Genomic DNA, 18,714 nt, shown 5'->3' with positions numbered 1-18,714 from the left:
CAATTTTCAGTTTTGTCTGTCTGTTATAGATGCTGGGAAGTTTTTTTGTTCTTGAGAACTATTTCAAGGGTGTTCATATCACTGCTCTGAGTACGGGAGCTGAACAGTTGTGATTACACCCCCATGATACAAGAGATATTTTAGCTGTCAGTGTAGTGAGCAGCTGGGGGGAGCTACAGCTGCCCTTTCCTCTGCAGGTGAATCTGTCCTATGTTATGTTCAACAAAATGTGGATTCAGGAGGACTGAAATCAACCTGAATTCAGTGAACGGCCCTTAAGAATCCTGTTTCTCTAAAACTAGAAAACTGTTTTCAATCAGTTACTCTAACCTAAAGGATTTTAGAGACAATCCAAAATGCTTGGTTTTAGGATTACCCAAAACCTTAATTTTTCATGTTAGCAAAAGATATTTTTCATCTTTCAGTTCAAACCAACCCACATTTTTGGTTCAGCCACAAAATCAAAAGCAACACAGTTAATCATGGCTCTAATCACTATCACTACTCCCCAATTTGCTAACTGTTCCGAAATAAAAATCTCATGACTGAGTTTTACACTACTAAGTAATGCTAGAGCAAATGGTTTCAGCAGATCTCTAGTTCCTTCTCGAGGAGGAGGAATACCCCTTTCCCAGGTGGTACTCCTCACACAAGTACACATAGCATTCAAGTGACCTTCTGGGAGTTTGCAATCCTCTCCATTTCTCCTACTGAAGCCTACGGTAAATCTTGATTATCACATACACCAGATTCAGAACCAACACAGAGAATTTCAGCCTCTCCAATTCCCCGACACAACACCACTCAGGCCAGAAAGATGCTGGCTGTAGCACCGAGCATCTCCTCTGCCAGGCTCTGTTCTGCACACTAAACAACTCTAGCCATTTTATTTACTTGGTTTATTTTTTCCTGGTCTAAGATACAGTTTACTCCCAACACCAGTCATGGAACATCAGTCCCTTAGAGGCACATGTAGGAGATTGTTTCCTGCCTCTTGCCACCTGACATGCTATTGCCTCCCCTTTGTGCACACACAAGACTAAAAGGCAAGGCAGCAGCAAACAAAAAATCCACCCCAGTACAATGTATGAACGTTATAGTAGATCACAGCCAAATACTGTATGAGTTTCGATCATAAGCTCAAGCCAATTCAGTTACATGTTTTCAGCATATCCCTTCTTCTTTTTCCAATGAAAGCAACTTTTTTTTTTTTCTCCTCTTTCTTTTGGTCAGAGGTTGGCAACCTTAAGCATAAGAAGAGAAATCCAGCCCCTGATCTCCAGAGTCTTAAGAGACATGGATCACTGCTGGGATCTTTTGTGTCAGAGGGCCTTGGTGCTGCCAAAGACACAATTTCCCTACTTGGACGTCTTCGAGATTCCAAGTTTTTGAGATTCACGGGTTTCCTTTTACTTTGTCTGCCAGAACATACTTGAGAATGGCTTCTAACAATATCAAGGAAACAAAAGAAACACTTCTGGTAAGTGAGCATACAAGCTATATCCACTGATACACAGGCAGCATACAAAAGCACAGAGCCCTTAGTGATGGGTGAGAATACAGTACATTGAAGTCTATACTAGTGCCCCATGCAGAGCTATATAAAAAGTGATAGCGAGGTGAGCCTGAGGAAAAGGTAGGCCTCAGATTTCAGCCACAGACCTCTGAATTCAACCAGGAGATCCCACGGAAGGTTAGGGTCTACTTTGATAACAAAGAAATCTCTTTAAGAAGACCCAGGGCATGAGGGAAAGACCACTGCCTGCATTCTCCAGCCTGCGCACAGTCTCGGCATTGTTCCAGGTCAAGAAAGCTGACTTTTTTTTTGTCATAGTCAGCAACACAAGCCAGAAAATCACTCCCATTGCCAAATTCTCTTTCCACAAGCATCAAAACACCAAAGGGACTCTGTGGACTTGTTGACTGCTTAGCCAGCTTGTCAGGACTTCCTGGAACAGGGAGGACATGGAGGGGCTTTGCACCTTCAGTGGTTCTTGGTTAAGTCAGAAACACACGTCATGAGCATGCTGTGGTGGAGTTACACAATCAAATTAAACGTTGTACTGAGTACTCAGTCTCCTTCTCCCTACCATGCCCCCACTTACACACACAGAGTAGGAAAACCCACTCCAACCTGCCCCAGAGACCCCTCAGTAACCCAGGTGTTTGATTCTCCACTAAAAAAGAAAGGCTTTTATTCGTGCTACTCCCTAGTATCTTCAGGGAGAAGAGGCTGAAGGCCATCGCAGGGCTGAAGGCCTCAAGTCAGAACAGCACAACTTGCCTTTCCATGGGCCAGCCTGCTTCGTGTGCTGTGGCCGTGTTGGAAGGAAATACAGGCAGAGTGCGGCTGTCAGAAGCAGAGCACAGACATGACACACACAGAGCTTCTGCTGCCTGTGCTTGTAAAGGTGCCAGAGCTGGATACAGTTAAATACCCCAGGGTGAGGGGAAAGCCCAAGTGACTTTCAAGCCGCAGCTGCTACACCATTTGTACAGTGGAGAAAAGCCTTAGTAGGTAGAGTGGCACAGGAGGAGCTGGCAAAGGACGGCAAATTTTCCTTTACCGTCCCTTTTCTAGGCAGTGGCAGATGATTTTGCTGTGGAGTCTCAGGTGTCCTGAACAATAGCTGCAGAGCCAGTCCCTGTTTTGGTGGTAGAAAAGAAACTGCCTTTCTGGGGAGAGACAGCGACAAGTCAAGCCAGTTCCAGACTGTCATTTTCCCTGCTGGCTCATTCTGCTCCAATCACAAGGTGGAAAAACTGGAAAGGTAAGCAGTCCAAATTAATGGGAACATCAAGTGAACTGGTTTATATATTGGTTTAACTGGAACAGGGAGCACAATTCCAGCTTTGGGCACTAGCTTTGTAGACATTCCCTTAGCTTACCTTCTACCTGAGAAAGCCATGTGCAGGCCTGAATTATTCCTGGTCTGTCCTCAAAACACATCATAGTCCCTTGAAGCTTCATGCTTGCATGGCACCTGTGACCACAACTCTTATTATGGGATGGCAACATTCATATACTACCAGCTCATTCTTCCAACTCCACGTAATTAAGAAGGAAAAAAAATCCGAAACAACGCAGAGCAGGAAGCTTGTCTTTTTCCTCACACCACTCCTCATGCATTCTTGTGGCCACATCTTACCCACAGCACAGCATTTGCCCACCAAACTGACACTTTTCTTATGGAAGGAGAAAAAGCAATTTTGGGGAGTCCTACAACTGGTGGGAAATAATCAATTTAAGCCTAATGATTAAAAAATCCCCAGGTATATATTTATGGTTAATTTCTACCATAGAGCAGACTTCACCAGATGCTCAATTGCATTTCATCCTTACGAGCAAACAAGGGCTCCTGCAGATTAGACCTTTCCAGCAGAGCTGTTGCAGATGGGCAGATCGCGGTGTCCTGCTAACTATCACTGAGACCACAGCAGTATGATGATTCTACTTGCTAAAAGCAGTAAGTTAAAGTAAGCACCACAAAGGGAAGAAAAGTGGCATGGATCTTGCACATCACTCCTCTTAAAATTCTTTATAAACTGCAGAAAGGGAAATTCAAGCATAGTAGCTTTGTTACAAAACTCAGTGAAAGAGTGAGTGCCCAATACCCTGTACACCAGGGCTGGTCATCTCTACCTCCAACCCATATGATCAGCAATCCCAGAAACTAGCTGCTTCTGCGTGCACATTAAAGACCTCAATGAGAACATAAACGAGTCAAACCACCTAACACAGTTTAAAACTACAGCATGACATAACTGCAAGTCACTGCCATTAAAAGTAAAAAAAAAAAAAAAAAAAAAGTCCACACCTGCCAAATACAGCTCCATTGTCCACTGCTGAGTTTTAATGACAACTACTGCATCTTGGAAATCTGTTCAATAATAAGGTACTACATTTCCCCTCAAGGACCAGAAATCAGGTACTGTCACTTGTCTGCATAAAAGGCACACATAGGAAAATATCCCACAGCCATGTGGCTCACATAGCAATCAAAATCTTGGAAACCCTCACACCCTCAGCACACAGAAATTTGCTCTTTACAATATATTCCAGTTGGCCAGCATGTTAAAAATCTCCACTCAAGATTTCTGGCTTTTCCAATTAAGCTTATAGACAAAAAGTCTTTATTCCTTTAATGACATTGCCATTTATTGCAAAGCTATGATGAGTTCTTATCTCATTGTGGTGCCCCACGATAACTCATTATTCACTGAACTTCACTTTTTGATGTATGAGGAACAGCAACATATACTTAAACAGCTCTGTTTAAACTGGCCCTATAGTTGAAACAAATCATTCCAAGAACAGCACTGCATTACAGTCAGAACTGCTCAAAAGCTTAGGATGCGATATTCTTCAGTATTCAGAGAGCTTAATATCTTCAAACAGAAATTACTCAAGCTGATGTATCTCTCATTATTATTAAGTCAAAGTTCTTCCAAACGAGAAGAGGATGACTGATAGTCAGAGATTACCAGGGCCAACACAGTGAGAGATTACACTCTTTATGGCCACAAGCAAGCCTGGGAGGGCTCAGTTCCCCCACAGCTGAGTGCACTGGGAATGCTGCAAAGCACCCTCAGTGCCCCTTGTCTGAGAGCCCAAGAGTCTCCCTCATTCAGCACCGGGTCTGTCTGGTGTTGATGGGTAACAGAGCATTGCCTAGTACTTCTAGGCCACGGGCGCAATGCAAGCTTTCAAACTTCACAAGAGGGAAAAGCAAAAAAAAAAAAAAAACACAAAACCAACAATAAAATCCCCTACACCCAGAAAACAACGTATGCACCAGCATAGTCTCCAGGACTGTCCCTCACCCCCCAGTTACAGGGAGACAGTAAATGCTGTGAAATAGCAGGACCTTTCCACGAATAAGCAGCACTGTTTGGATCAGGTTCTTTGCTCTGCCTAACACTGATGGGATTGGCTTCAGAATTCAAACTGGACCTGGGTTAGAAGCAGGCAGACCAGTTCAATATGACCAGAAATGCTTTGGAAAATGAAAATACAGTCATTTGCCTGGCCTGTTCACTACTAGTTTCCTACATTAGATGCTTATGGCACACTGGTATCACAGGAGAGGAGGAGCCCGATTCACTTGCCCTAAATTACACCTAAGTCCCTGTGTCTTTTATTTCCTTCCAGCTGAGCCCCAGTCTTCCAGCACAGAGCCTTAGGTGGAATTTAGGCCATGAGAACCTAGTCTTCAGCCTCTCAGCAGGTGGAAATACCCACAGCTGACTCGGGCTGGAAGATATTGAGCACGTTACAGGAGAAAATACACCTGCTGAGTGTACACATACAAATGCAATTATTCCGCCTCAGACTTTGAACTCTGACCTGTCACACAAAGAAAAGCAGAGCTGAATTTATATACGTGGAGCATGTTGCAACCGGACACTACAGGTGAAGTGTGCAATGTGAACAACCTCTGCCTGCTGACCGTGCTCTGCAGGATTCAGAAGCCAGTTTTCAAAGCAAGACACTGTACATATCACCTCTTATCCCTATTATCACTGTACTGCTAACCAAAGTCAAGCTACTGAAACATTTCCAAGAGCATGGGGAGTGTTATTTTCTTTCCATAGCTGTTGTGTATCAGGAAAGACTGTACGCAGCTAATATCTCAGGCACAGGTAAGAAAGATGGCAGTTAATATATCCAAATCTTTTTCACACGCAAGCACACACCCTGAAATAAGCCAGAAATGCTAATTGTGTTTATTACACTATAGTATAAACAGCAATCATGAAGCTAAAGAAAGTAACAAAGCATCCCTGCCTGAAGGGTCTTCCCCAAGCTATTATGTATTAGAGGAAAGATAAAAGCAGAAGGTTGAGACACAGTAAAAGAAAAGCTCTCCCTACATAGAAAGTCCAGCACTGAGTCCTAATACGCAGGAGTATTTTACTCTCCAGGGCAGAGAGGCTTTCTACAAGCCGTTTCACACCCCAGCTCTAGAACGTCCTCCCAAAAGCACTTTGGGATGGAGCAAACACATAGAGTCACGCAGCGTTCAGCTTCAGCGGTGCAGGAGGGTTTCACAGTCCCTGCCTGCTGTCACCACAGCTCTGAAGGAAAGGGGCACAGCTGTTCTCACCTCAGAACAGGAACTCTGCCACAGAGAGCCTACAGACCCCATCGACCATCTCCTTCTCCCCCCAAATCCAAAGTAAGCCAGGGAACAGGCCGGTACTTTGCAGCCCTAAGATCAGCACATCACTGTCTAGAGTCAGCTAGTAAGAGACTTCAAGAACAGAGCTGCATCTTAAACCCATCCATCACAAAGCAGCAGAAAGGAGGCTCCTCCATCCATGCAGTAAGATAGGAACCTGTCTTTCAAAAAGCCAAAGTTCACTTCACATACAAGGCACTAGCAGCAGTGGCCACAAATGTGTAACCGCCATGCAGCAGAGCAGGACTTAGCTCCTTCAGGTGAGGCAGACAGATGACTTCCTCCCTGCCATTCCCACCCCAACTCAAGTTGGCTGAGGTCTTGTGGGAGCAGTGCCCTAAACCTCCAGACTATCCTGTACAAGATGGAGAGATGCCTCTCAGCTCCTGCAGCAGCAATGAGCCTGCCTTGCAGAACAGACACTGCTTAAAATGCAGAGGAGCGAAGGGGAGCAGAGAGGCTCCTCCTCTCCACACAGGCACTGCCCAGGGAGAAATAGGCACTGGTCCCAGCCCTGAGAAAAAATGGTCCAAACACCAGCTCATTACATGCACCAAAGGTACTGGAGGCAGGCAGCGTATCCTGGACTCTTCTCTACCTCATCTCAAACCATCCTCCAAAAGAAGCAAGCAATCAAGAAGACATGTCAAATCCCACTGGCACGCATTTGGTGAGTTTCAAGAGTGCCTCAAGCAGCTTCAGCAGAAGAACATCCAGCTTCTACATGCAGAAGGGTTTGAACTGCATATTGAGCTGGTTGCTGCTGCAAGATGAGGACATTTCCAGTTATGCTCAGCAACCGAAAGATAACAATAGATTTGTTAAAGCAGAGTACTGAGATTAAGGGAACCTTCTTTCTACTGCCCATTCTGACACCACATTAAACACCCCTCCACAAAAAGATGGGTGATACAATTCTTTCTTAGCATCACAGGAATACTTGAGACAAAGTTAATTGAGTCAGGGCCTTGGTCTTCTTACAAATCAAGTGAAGGACTGTGGTCAATTTACAGGTACAAAGTATGAGATTTTTTTTTATCATTATTTTTTTCCTCATGCACTGAATATTGCTAAATTTTGCCTTGTCCTATGCAAAGCATACAAGGTTAGAAGGAAAAAAAGTCTTCTCTCACACTTGATGTTACACTGGCAGTGCTAGATGCCTTGCTGCTCATCTTCCCACACCCGGGGATGTTCCACAAGTACCCCACTGCTCCCATCCACTCAATGTCACACTCTAATAGTAAAACAGTTCATTGCTGTTACTCCCACTTCCCAGTGCTTGGGCCACTGAAGAAGCACCACAAACAGATGCGAACAACACGCAACTGCTCTGTTTGCATGTCCCAAGGACTGGCTCTGCATACTGGTGCCTGAAGAACAAGCACACTGCAAAAGTGTTATGTTTCCAGTGGCAAGATGGATGGGAGAAGTGCCAGCCACTAGCTGTAACCCTTTTGTCATGCCAATTGCTGGCTGCTATAAGGATGTATGTTAGATAACTCCTTAGAAAAGAGCTCTGCATCTCATCCTTCCAGATGGAGGAGGAATGATTCATACACACACAAGCAATGCTAGAACGATGGCTGAAGAGAAAACATTTTCTTTTTGTTTTTTGTTTTGCATTACAGACATGCTCAGGTGCCTTAATCACAGCAAAGATTGAATTGAAGACGATGACACTTCATGCCCCAAGGAATGCATGTGCAAAACCCCAACGCTAGTTCTCACTGGCCTTGTCAAGCCTCATGCTGCATGCACACAACTCGCGTGCCTCATTCGCCTGCTTTCTCATTTTCACCACATTTCTCTGCACAGAACATGACAGAATAACTCCACTTACACAGCCATAACATCATGCAATGACAAATACAGGGGAGAGCATCCAAGAGACAGATCAGGTGTCGGGAGCTCTAAACTGACCAGGGACTGACTTGTAATGCAGAAGCAAAGCAAAGGATCTCTTTTCTTTCCAGACACACCAGGGACCAAAATGCACACATTTACTAAGCCTAGATGGCTGATAAACGCAGAACAGACAGCAGGCTGGGCAGTCAGAGCACTTGTCTGCATGGTGCCCGTTTCTTTCATGAGGCCACTGCACATATCCTCCTCCCCACCTCACCTGCACAACACCTTCGCCACACACTTGCACTCCTCGCAAGAGCCCCACCTCCTTTGAATCCCATTCTGTTTCTCAGTACTAACCTGTAAATTCCCACCTATTTACTATCCTCTGCCCTGTCTCAGGTTTGTGAAGTCCTCGGAGCAGAGATTATCCATAAGCATCTGGAAAGTACCTGGAATATCCTAAGCCCTACTGCAAGCAAATAAACAAACAGCAATGCATAAGCACGCAATATGTAGATATATATAAAGCCAAGCATACAGCAGTCATCTCTGACAACAAAAGCGAGGGTGGTAGTTTCTTCCCACAGATAGTGGTAGAAAATCTACACTTCGGGGTACATCCACTGACCAGGAAAACCTTCAGATTCAGCTTCCCTGCCACCCGCTTCCCTCCTTCCCCCATCACATTATCTATTTCTGAAATCCATGCCCCACTTTTTATTACAAATTATTCTAATCAGTTTTATGGCACAGCAGAAATCCAGCATAACCTTTGGAAATGCACATGCATACACTGGCTATATAGCTTCTTCATTTCATAAGGAGCCTTCCACAAGCATCCCAGAGTCTGGGAGGATTTGGCAACCTTTCTTAACAGCACTCCTGTGGTGCTGACTCTTCCCTAAAGGGTGCTAGAAACATTCACCTATGCTACTTCCTCTTTGTAAAAGAAGGATTTTTCCTTAATCTCTCATTACAGCCAGGGGAAAGTGTTCAAGTGGGATTTTTTCCTCTGCTGTTTTGCAGGTTGAAGAAATGTGACTTGGGGGTGGCAAAGGGGCTAGAGAGAACATCTGCAGTCCAATGCAGACCTTCTTTCCCACCCTACCCTGTCCTGAATGGAAAGATGCAAGATAGGCTGGGTAATTGCTCCAGCTCCTCTAGAATCAGAGTGCAGGTGGGGAAGAAAGGGAAAGGAAAAAACCAAACCAAACCCAGAAAAGCCCCAGAGATAAAAACAATTTTTAACTTTTCTTGGGTAAGTAGCACAGGCTACTTTTTTAGCACTTGAAAGAACCCGTACACAGTTTGCTCACTCATGCTGCAACAGATCCTGAAGGAATCTGGATCTGTGGCTTTCCCATAAAGACAATAAGGAGGTCTTAACCCCACATTAGGGAAGGAGAATAAAAAAACCACACCAACAAGCAATTTAAACACAGAGCACTAATAATATGTTAAGAACTTATCTGCAAGTCTCTTGGCCAGTGAGGGACACATATCAGTAAGATACAGAAATACTCACTAGCATGCAATTAATCACTGCTGTAAGCACTTTAACTCTGGATTTCTTGGATTATAACATTTCAAACACTGTTGTTTTATAGGAGTGACACGATAGCTGTCCAACCACCACAATCAAATTATGCTACCAGCACATTCAGGCAATGGATTATCACAGCTTTTACTCTGAACAAGTGAAGACTATCTCATTTTGAACACGGCAGGGGGGGAGAGGGGAAGACTATACCTGAGGATCCCCCCCCCCCCCCCCCCTTTTTGGACTTCCCAAGGTAGGAATGTCACAAAAATTTGCCAGTCTGAAATATCTGAAATCGTGAAATAAACTAAAAATATCCCAAATCAAACAGCACTTAAAACAGCCTCCTTGCATTGGCTGAATGCTGGAAGGATGCCCTGTTGCTGGGCTGTTTCCCACTGCGTTTCTGACTTCTACCTCTTTCACTGTAGCTCTTGATACCAGACAACGACCATCACCACCACCATGCCTAGAGACTTCAGCTCTGTTTAGGAATTTTGCTATTAGATAGGTTCCCTTTCACAGCAAGGAGGGCCACTTACCTTCCAACACCTTCAAATTAGCAGGTTCAGCAAAGTATTGGTGTGTTCCTTAAAAAGGTTTAATGGTTTAAAGGTTCTCTTGAAAAGGCTGCACCTTTTACCTTTACATTACCACAGAAAACCTATCTCATTTTGTAGCTTAGTTCTCACACTGCATCACAAACCAAATACTAGCTTTTTTAACTTCACAAATCTTGGTGTGTGTGTGTTTGGTTTTGGTTTGTTGGGGGTTTTTTTAGGAGTATTTTGGTACCATCAACACATACATACTTTTTGGTGCATCGTACTCAAGAGGCCCCGATTCTGACCTCAATTTCTTTGGCAACAGCCAAATATGCCAGCACAGGATGAGGGAAAACCCACTAAGTCTTAATAACACCCCTGCAACACAGTCTGAGAGGTCACTAGAAGCCATGACATATTAAAAATGAGAAAAGACTAAAACAGAGAAGACATCCAAATAAATAAAAGCAAAAGGACCGAAGGAAAAAAAAAATAGAACTGAACTCCACAAAGCATAGAAGAAGCAAAAAAACTGCTTTGCTACAGCACAGGGCACGTGTCTGAAGCTGATGACACCTGGGTATTATTCCTGGCTGTGGTCCTAACTTCTTCTGGATGAATGCACCAACTCCTGTCACACCTCCAACAGGCTCTCCCTTCACGTTTTCCTTTTGGACTATGGGTCAGCGGTGGTGAACCTTTTCCTTGCCAAGGGCAGAGGACATGAGGTATTACTGGCAGCCCATACCTCAACATGTGCCTTAGCACTGCATGACAGCAGCACAACTGCTCTCCATAGCAAAACCAAGAAGTGTGGCCCCCAAAAAACAGGAGATGGATGCCAGTCCCCCACGTGTTACATTCCCACTGTAAGCTTTTTAAGGAAGGATCAGTTGCTATTTATTTGTACCCTGCATAGAGCAGCATTATTCAGAGCTGTTAACGTGATTCTACAAGCAAGCAGCAACAGTGGTAGCTGGTTAAGACTAGAAAGAACAACAACAAATGGGAAAAAAAATTGGCTGAAAACAAGTGGAAGGAATCAAAAACAAGGACAGAAAAGGAATTCAGTAGGACAGAAAGAGAGAAAGCAGATGATGAAAAGATACTTAGAAGAAAGGAAACAAACAAACAAACAAGATAACCAAAAGTGAAAAAGGCACCCACAGGAATATCTGACTCCATTTCAACAAAAAACAGGGTGTGTATTTTTTTTAAAGAGAATGTTGAATTTGGGTAACCAAACAAGCAGTATTTTATTTTGTCGCACAGCAAATACACAAATATAGACTTTTAAACTTTAAAGAGGAAGAATCCAAGCTCTCAATGCACTTGTTCTCGGAACAAATGCCTTAACCACATTAGTAGCATATGAAAAGACAGCAAAGTGACTACAATTCCTTCTCTGTCTAGAAGCTACTTTTCCAGAGTCATCATCACTACTGTAATTTTGCAGTTATTAAAGACTTGATCCTTGTTATTTCTTGGGACCTTCCTCCCTTTTTTCACATGGTAGGAGCTAAAAAGTTCCGTTCAGGTTCAGCTGAGATCTCTTTATCCCTGCTTTTTTTCATTTCTGTGTTCTGAAACTGTCCTTAACCGGACACCCATGGCAATGCCAGAGATGAAGTACTGTGGATCACTACAACTACAGGCAAATATTTTAGAGAATCAGGAATTTACTTGCAGACTACGTTACTCCAACTCCCCCACCCTTCCTGTGACTTCACCTGCTCATAATCATTAGAAAGCTGAGTGTCATTTCTAAGCTGTAGTTGAGCACTAAAAGCACCACACTGGCCCTCGCTGGCTCTGTCTAATTAGAGATTAGCAGAAACAATAAAGCATAGGAAGAATATAAACATAATGTTGCCAGTTTCTCAGTAAAAAGGTTTGGGTTACCAAAGAGATAAGAGGAAGGCTGCCTGTTTTATCTGTGTGGCCGGACCGGCAAGTTTACATTCACTGGAACCACGCCCCCATCAGAATTCCCTCTGAAATGTCAACACGAACCATATTATTAATTTTCCAAGTTGCTGACCTTTACTGTTGCCTGCATCATAAATCCGGCATTTTGAAACGTTTCTATTCATACAAGAACATGCTCTGCACGCCTCACGATATCTGAAGTCTGTACGTACGCTGCTCACGTCACAGAACAGATGCTTGCTGCAGTGGCCTTGAAGAAGCTCCCGAGTCGGACCTTCCTAGTTCCATAAAGTCCACCGCATGACCATCAGCTATGCTACCCACCACTAAGGCAGCCGTTTCCCAGGTTCCTCCAAAGCCCTTAGTGTATCTTAGCTTGAATAAAATGTTTCAAGAGTATTTTATCAAGGGTCACAGCATACAGATACTTGAAAATAAAATAAACTGATTATGAACTTAAGTTTAATTTCAATCAGGAAGAAGAAAAAAAAAACCAAAGTCCTTAGATTAGAAGACAGCCGTTCCCATTTACTGTTCTTCCCAATTAAAATTTTTTGCACAGATCATCAGAACTTAATGCATCATACATGTTACACAGTGCTCAACATAAGGCTGTCGATCTGTCATTTCTCTGTAGGTGCTGAACGTGATGAATGATCTGGTTACTTGTCTTTCTGGTATAAAAGCGGGAGAAGCTTTGAGACAAAGAAATAAAGGCAAACGCATATTATGGATCTTACAGTGATTAATATTAGCCCTCCTGACTCATATCTCTGAAAACAGTTAAGGTCACTGTTTCTCTTTTATTTTTACTATGGATATTGGTACATCTCCTCAGAACCCTCCAAACACTTGAGATAATTCAGCTTAAAGCAGAAACAGGAATGTCAGGAACATACAGCATCTGGGCTACAACAAACAATGCCACACCAGCCTGTCATAAGAAAAATAAGTGACCTTCACTTTTGCCTCCGCTGACAAGCAGACACACTTGAAGCCACTTGCAGGCCAGGACGTTAGCATGATTTCTGGAAGACAATCTAATAAATTAAGATTTAAAAGAGTTTTAAAAAAAAATCTGACTACTTATTGCCTGAACTGAAAAACCTACCTTTCCAAATCAACTAATGAATTGGCAAGCCTACATGAAAGGCAGACAAACAAATAGCATCTTTTCCTCTGAACATGGAATCTGCAGTAAGAAAAAGAAATCAGCATTTTATTGATTTCCATAATACCATCTCTACAGCTTAACAAACTCACTCAGCTGCTAATGCTAATTCACTGATGCTATGGAGCCTTCCCATATAGTTATACTCCTTCCACTTCGCTGAGCCCCAGGGTGCTATTTCCAACTTTCCAGAGGACCACTGCACTGAAAGTAGAAACGAAAAAAACCACTCTTTCATTACCCAAAGCAAACTGCAAACCAAATTTTGCTTATTTAAATGGGAAATTAGACAGATTTAATTTTTAAGATGGGGAACAATCTGCCAGTCTGCGTACATTTCCAGCTTTGGTATTGTGACAACAAATTCTCATTTAAACTCTAGTTCCCACCCCTATTTTTTTTTTTTTTTCTTCCTGAGAGTACACAACAATATAACATATAAATATTGCAACAATTACAATTTCTAGGGAGAGATTCTAAAGTCCTTCTCAGCTCAGAAATGTTTCAAGAGGGTGATTCAGAATCAGACACAGAGACTTTTGTGAATGTCACTATAATTAACATGATAAAAAAATTGTAAAATGTTACAATTGGTATAGGGAATATTTTATAAGTGAATACATATTTCAAATATATTTTTAATATGTTTTTCCTTAAACGAACCCTGGAACACCTTCTAAACCAAACTACAGGAAGGTATCTTTTCTGAGTCTAAAATCCAACATGTCCTAAATAATTAATGAAGTAAACTCTGCCTTTTTTTCCTCCCTTTCTTGAACAAATTCAGCAGTCCACAACCAAGGAGACAGCTCCAGTATACTTCAGTGAGAGTTTCGCTCAGTTAAGGACTGCAGAATTTGGCCCAATTAATCTAATACAGTCTATCTGGAAAGAACATGGTGGAACTCTGCAGTGTAAACACCCTCCACGAATGGCTGTACGTAGTCTCCTTTCTTGCCCCCCTCCATTTACCCTGCCTTGATATTTCAGATCCAGTCGCACTGTATTCACCACCTTCATCGAGATTCAGTGTGCTGTCTGAGCTAAAATAGCTTAATCTTGCTATGGTTTCCCATGCATATATTAATTTGGAACCAGTTAATCTATTTCCTCTGAGAATGGTGAAATGTGTGTATTTTTGTTCAACAAACAAACAAGTTGACAGTACCAATACAGAGTTGGAGAGCCTCTAAAAACAATCTAGTTTGCATAATTAATGTTAATTACAATAACATCTCAATCAGTGACACAAAAGCTTAGCAATGAACACAGTCATATGAGGAAGTGAAAACATGAAACAAACATGAAAGAATTGTGTCTTGTTCTGAAAGAGTATCAAGCAAACTTTCAAGAGATTTATAAATAAAAACATGAAGGCAGAAGACAGTTCTGTTTTGTTAGACGTATTTTCTTCACAGGCTGCTTAGTATGGAGCGTTCTTCAGAGACTGTAATAAGACAGTGGATCTGAGCTGTGGACACATCAGATAATACTATCTTTCTACAACATCACATCCAAGCCATTATCAACCGCTTTAAAGAAAAAAAAACTGAGGGCCTGATCCTGCTGCCAGTGATTTCAATAGCAAACATTTAAATAAGGCAATGTGAATGTTTGGGGGGGTTCTGGAGAAGGAAGGGAAGAAAAAAACCAACCCCAACTTGAACGCTGCGTGTAGGTACGGATTCCCTCACGCATAGAGAAATATCACAACAAGATAATGAATTTTTCAACAATCTTTTTCCTACTTTCCATAGCAACAAAGGAAAGCTAAATGCACAGAAAACTTACCTGCCTGTTTCACTGGTAGCACAGAATTCTTAAACACAGGTTTTTTGGTACGGTCACTTAACAGAGCAGCTTTACATTTAATCCTCAGAAGTTTTCTTCACGACCCAAGAAAAATAGTTATCCAATATATTCTTATTTCAAGGGAAGGGAAAAAATTAGTTATGAAAAAATAAGCGCCACTCTACCTCACCCAGATTGGTAGTGTAGTACACAAGTAGTCATACAAGCATCGCAGGGAGTACTTGCGCAGTAAAGTACCACTCAGCGTGAGTAAGAGTGGCGTAATTGCATCTGATTAGAAGAGGAATCCGAGCTTGTCACGTCACTACTGTAGGGGCCCTTCTGAAAACATGGGCTTCTTTTCACATTAATGCAAATCCTCTCCGTCAAAGTTAATGAAGTTACACTGGTGCTAAACTAGTGGGAGAGGAGAAGCAGGCCCACTTCATATTTATTCAAGAGACCACAGTTCAAGGACTACCCATAAAGGCAAAATAACTGACATTTAGGAAGTTTTTGGGTTACGTTGGGCAAGTTACTTCTTGGGATAAGGGCTGATTTTCTATTCAGCATCAACCTCAGGGCTGATTTTTTGTTTCCCTCCTTCTCTTTATAGACAGAAGCAAGACAGGATTTGTTAGAGACTTCATTTCCTCTAGAAATTTACTGATCTTGAGCATACTTAAGACTACAATTAAGTAGTCACTGACAAAAGCCATACTTTTACTACTTCTTTTTTACAAGAGTGCTTGCCTTAATAAAAAGAAACTTCACGTAGAGGATGCTCAGAATGATGCTGGCCTTTCCTCTTAACAAAAGTTCAGCAGATTTATTTTTCAGATGTCTGAGAAAGATGATTTTGGAGCGCTGCGAGGTTTGGTAAGCCTTCAATTCAGCAATTAGTTTCCATAGGATATGAATTACAAAGACTGAGCAATTAATATTAATAACTAAACCCAGTCAAGTACTAAGGCTTCAGACGCCCTGCGTGTGGAAACGCTGCTGTACTTGCTGGGGGTTTCCATGCGTCTGTTTTATTTCAGCTACTCTGAATGTACGGCACACATGAACGTACGCCACATTCACATTTCTAAAAATACATGGGGGGGGGGAATAAAAATCAATAGCAATAAAATAGAGTCATAACCATTCTACATGAAGCACTCCCAACGCCAACCCAAGCCGCCGAAGCCCCCCACCGCGGAGCACGGCTTCACCCTACGACACAGGCGTTGTCCTGCCGTGCCAAGCCAAGCCATGCCAAGCCAAGCCCAGGTAGCACCCGAACACCCACGCGCGACGGGGCGGGGAGCAGGACGGTGCGCCTGGAAACCAAGAAAAGGTGGGTTCCCCCGGTTTTCTGAGAGGGACGGTGGCCGGGGCCCGGGCCCGGTCCGGAGGGCGGCTTTCGGTAGCCCCTCGCGTCAACCTCCACCACGGTCTCAACCGGGGGGGGCAAAGAATAAAAGAAAAGTCACAATCGAACGTGTCACCGGCAGCACGACACGCGTTCGTAGTTGGCAAGGACGGCGGGGTGTTACCATTTTTTACCCCCCTCCCGGCGCCCCTTCTTTTCCAGCCCGAGGGGGAAAGCGTCTCCCCGGCCGGCGCCGGGCTGCGCTGCCAGGCGAATGCCCCCAACTTTCGAACAGTTGGCAGCCAGCGGAGGCACCCGGCCCGCCGCCTCCCCGGACAACCGGGGGCTGCCCCAGCCCGCCGCCCGCCCCCTTCCCCCCCCCCCCACCCCCCACCCCCCTCTCCCCCGGCAGGCAGAAAGGAGCGAGCCCGGGAGGGCCGTGCCCGGCACTCACCCGGTCCGGGGGACTCCGCGGCGAGGGCCGTTGAGGAAGGCGCTGAGGGGAGCGGGGGGCGGCCAAACGGAGGGGCGGGGGGGGGCCGTCAACGGGAAGAAGGGACGCGGGTGGGGCGAGGAGGCACCGGGGGCGACACACGCGGGTGAGGAATTTAAACCGGAGGGGGAAAATGGATTTCAAAATGAGCGTGCGGCGAGGCGCCGGGCTGCGCGACGGAGGCGGCGGCCAGGCGCTGAGGCAGCTTGTGCTCTATCCCATGCCGCTGCGGTGGCCCCGGGCGGCGGCGGCAGCCGAGCTGAGGGGGAAGTTGGGGCCGCGGCCGGCGGGGAGGATGTGACACCGTGACAAGTACGGCCCGCCAGCCATGTACCGGGGGAGGAGGCGGGGGAGGCGGCCGCCCGCGAGCAGGGGGCCGGGGCAGCCCAGGCAGCGCCGCCCGCCCGCAACGGCATTTAACGGCGCTGACGGGCCGCGCCGTGACTCACACACGGGAGTTAGTCACAGGGCGGGACCGCGGGGGGGAGTGGGGGGGAAGCCGCCCCGCCCCGCCCCCCGGGAGCCCCACCAGCCTACGGGGCGCCGCGGTCCAGCGGATTGGCGCGGCGGCCGGCCAATGGGCGCGCGGATGTGCCGCCAGCACTGGAGCGGCCCCTTCGGCCCAATGAGTCTTCTGAGGACACTGCCGCGAAGTGTTGGGGAGGGCTGGAGGGACCCCCGCGGGGCGGGAGATGCGCTCTGGCCTGCCGCCGCGACCAACCCGCATTGAGGATGGGGTTGATGGGCGGCCCGGCCTGGCCCAATCAAAAGGGTGCGGGGGGGGCGGAGAAGCGCCTTCTCCCGCCCCCTCCCCGGGAGATGGTCACGCAGGGAGCGGAGGGCGAGGGCGGGGGCGGGAGCGTGACTGGAGCCGGCGGGCGGGCGGCCCGGTCCGGGGTGGGGCGCGGCGCGGCGCGGGCATCCAGCCGGCCCCGAGGGCGGCGGGCGGGGGCGCCGAGCCGGCTCCGGTGTGCGGGCGGGGTTATCTCACCGAGCGGCGGGGGCGGGCATCGGGCCGGCCGGGGCGGGGGTTACCTCAGCGGGGCGGGGGGAGCGGGCCCGGCGCCTCTGAGACCCCGGGGAGGGGAAGGGCTCGCCCCGGGGGCTGCCTGCGGCGCGGGGCCGGCGGTTGGGAGACGTCCGGGGCGGAGAGGGGCTCGCCCCGGGGCAGCGCGGCGCAGCCAAGGTCGTTTCCCGCGGGAGGAAGGAGGCCGGAGCTGGGGCCTGCTCCAGGGGAAGCCGGCAGCGGGCGGGGAAGGGCTGGCCGGGCGCCCGGGGGGGGGGGGGGTGTGCCTGGCTGCAGGCAGCTCGGTTGTGAAAGCCTCGGCGTCCCTCAGCCCCGAAGGACCCCGGGGTCTGGAAGTGGGGCCTTGGGGTGTGCTTGGCGCTTGACAGGTGTCACGGCTCAGGGTCTGAATGTTTCCACCTCCCTCCCCCACCTTTTCCTCTCTTTTATTTTTTTCTTTCTCTTTCATTCTGACAGATTTTTAGAGAACAAAGCACATCTCGGGTTCCAGTGCGATGTCAAAATTTGACCAGTTGAATGAAAAAATAATAGTGTTGACAGCTGGGTTACAAAGCATGATTCCTCTTGTGCTGCTTGGGGGGGGGAATTGCCAGACAGGAGCAGTATAAGTGGTGTAAAAAAGCAATGCTGCTTTCACAAACGATTAATATTGGAGGAATTTATTTTGGGTAGAGCGAGGAAGTAATGCGTGCTAGGAGTTTCCAACAAATACTGGAGCCTTACCAAAAATTAATCCCGGTGAAGGAAAGGAGAGATTCAAACTGCGTTTCACCTCTTCGTCTCTACATACAAACTCTTAAACCAAGACCTGTTTTTTGCAGTAAAAAC

The 18,714-nt window shown here is 46.0% G+C and overlaps 1 protein-coding gene across 2 annotated transcripts in view; it reads right to left on the bottom strand.

The window, feature by feature from the left end:
* Positions 1-17,294, bottom strand: part of SERTAD2 (SERTA domain containing 2) — an 85,256-nt gene extending 67,962 nt beyond the window's left edge. Inside the window, exons 1-2 of one of the 2 annotated variants that reach the window (XR_012763102.1) lie at positions 16,821-17,294; positions 13,894-14,665 (exon numbers count right to left, since the gene is read on the bottom strand). The gene's annotated coding sequence lies outside the window, so the exon portion shown is untranslated. Of the gene's footprint in view, positions 1-13,893; positions 14,666-16,820 lie in introns of those variants that run through there. The other variant, XM_075413325.1, reaches the window with a different exon arrangement.
* Between the last annotated feature and the right edge of the window lie 1,420 nt (positions 17,295-18,714).

This window comes from Opisthocomus hoazin, chromosome 2 (genome assembly GCF_030867145.1).
Source record: "Opisthocomus hoazin isolate bOpiHoa1 chromosome 2, bOpiHoa1.hap1, whole genome shotgun sequence".
Taxonomy (NCBI): domain Eukaryota; kingdom Metazoa; phylum Chordata; class Aves; order Opisthocomiformes; family Opisthocomidae; genus Opisthocomus; species Opisthocomus hoazin.
The sequence above is the reverse complement of the archived record's forward strand: the minus strand, read 5'-3'. Positions and strand labels throughout refer to the sequence as shown.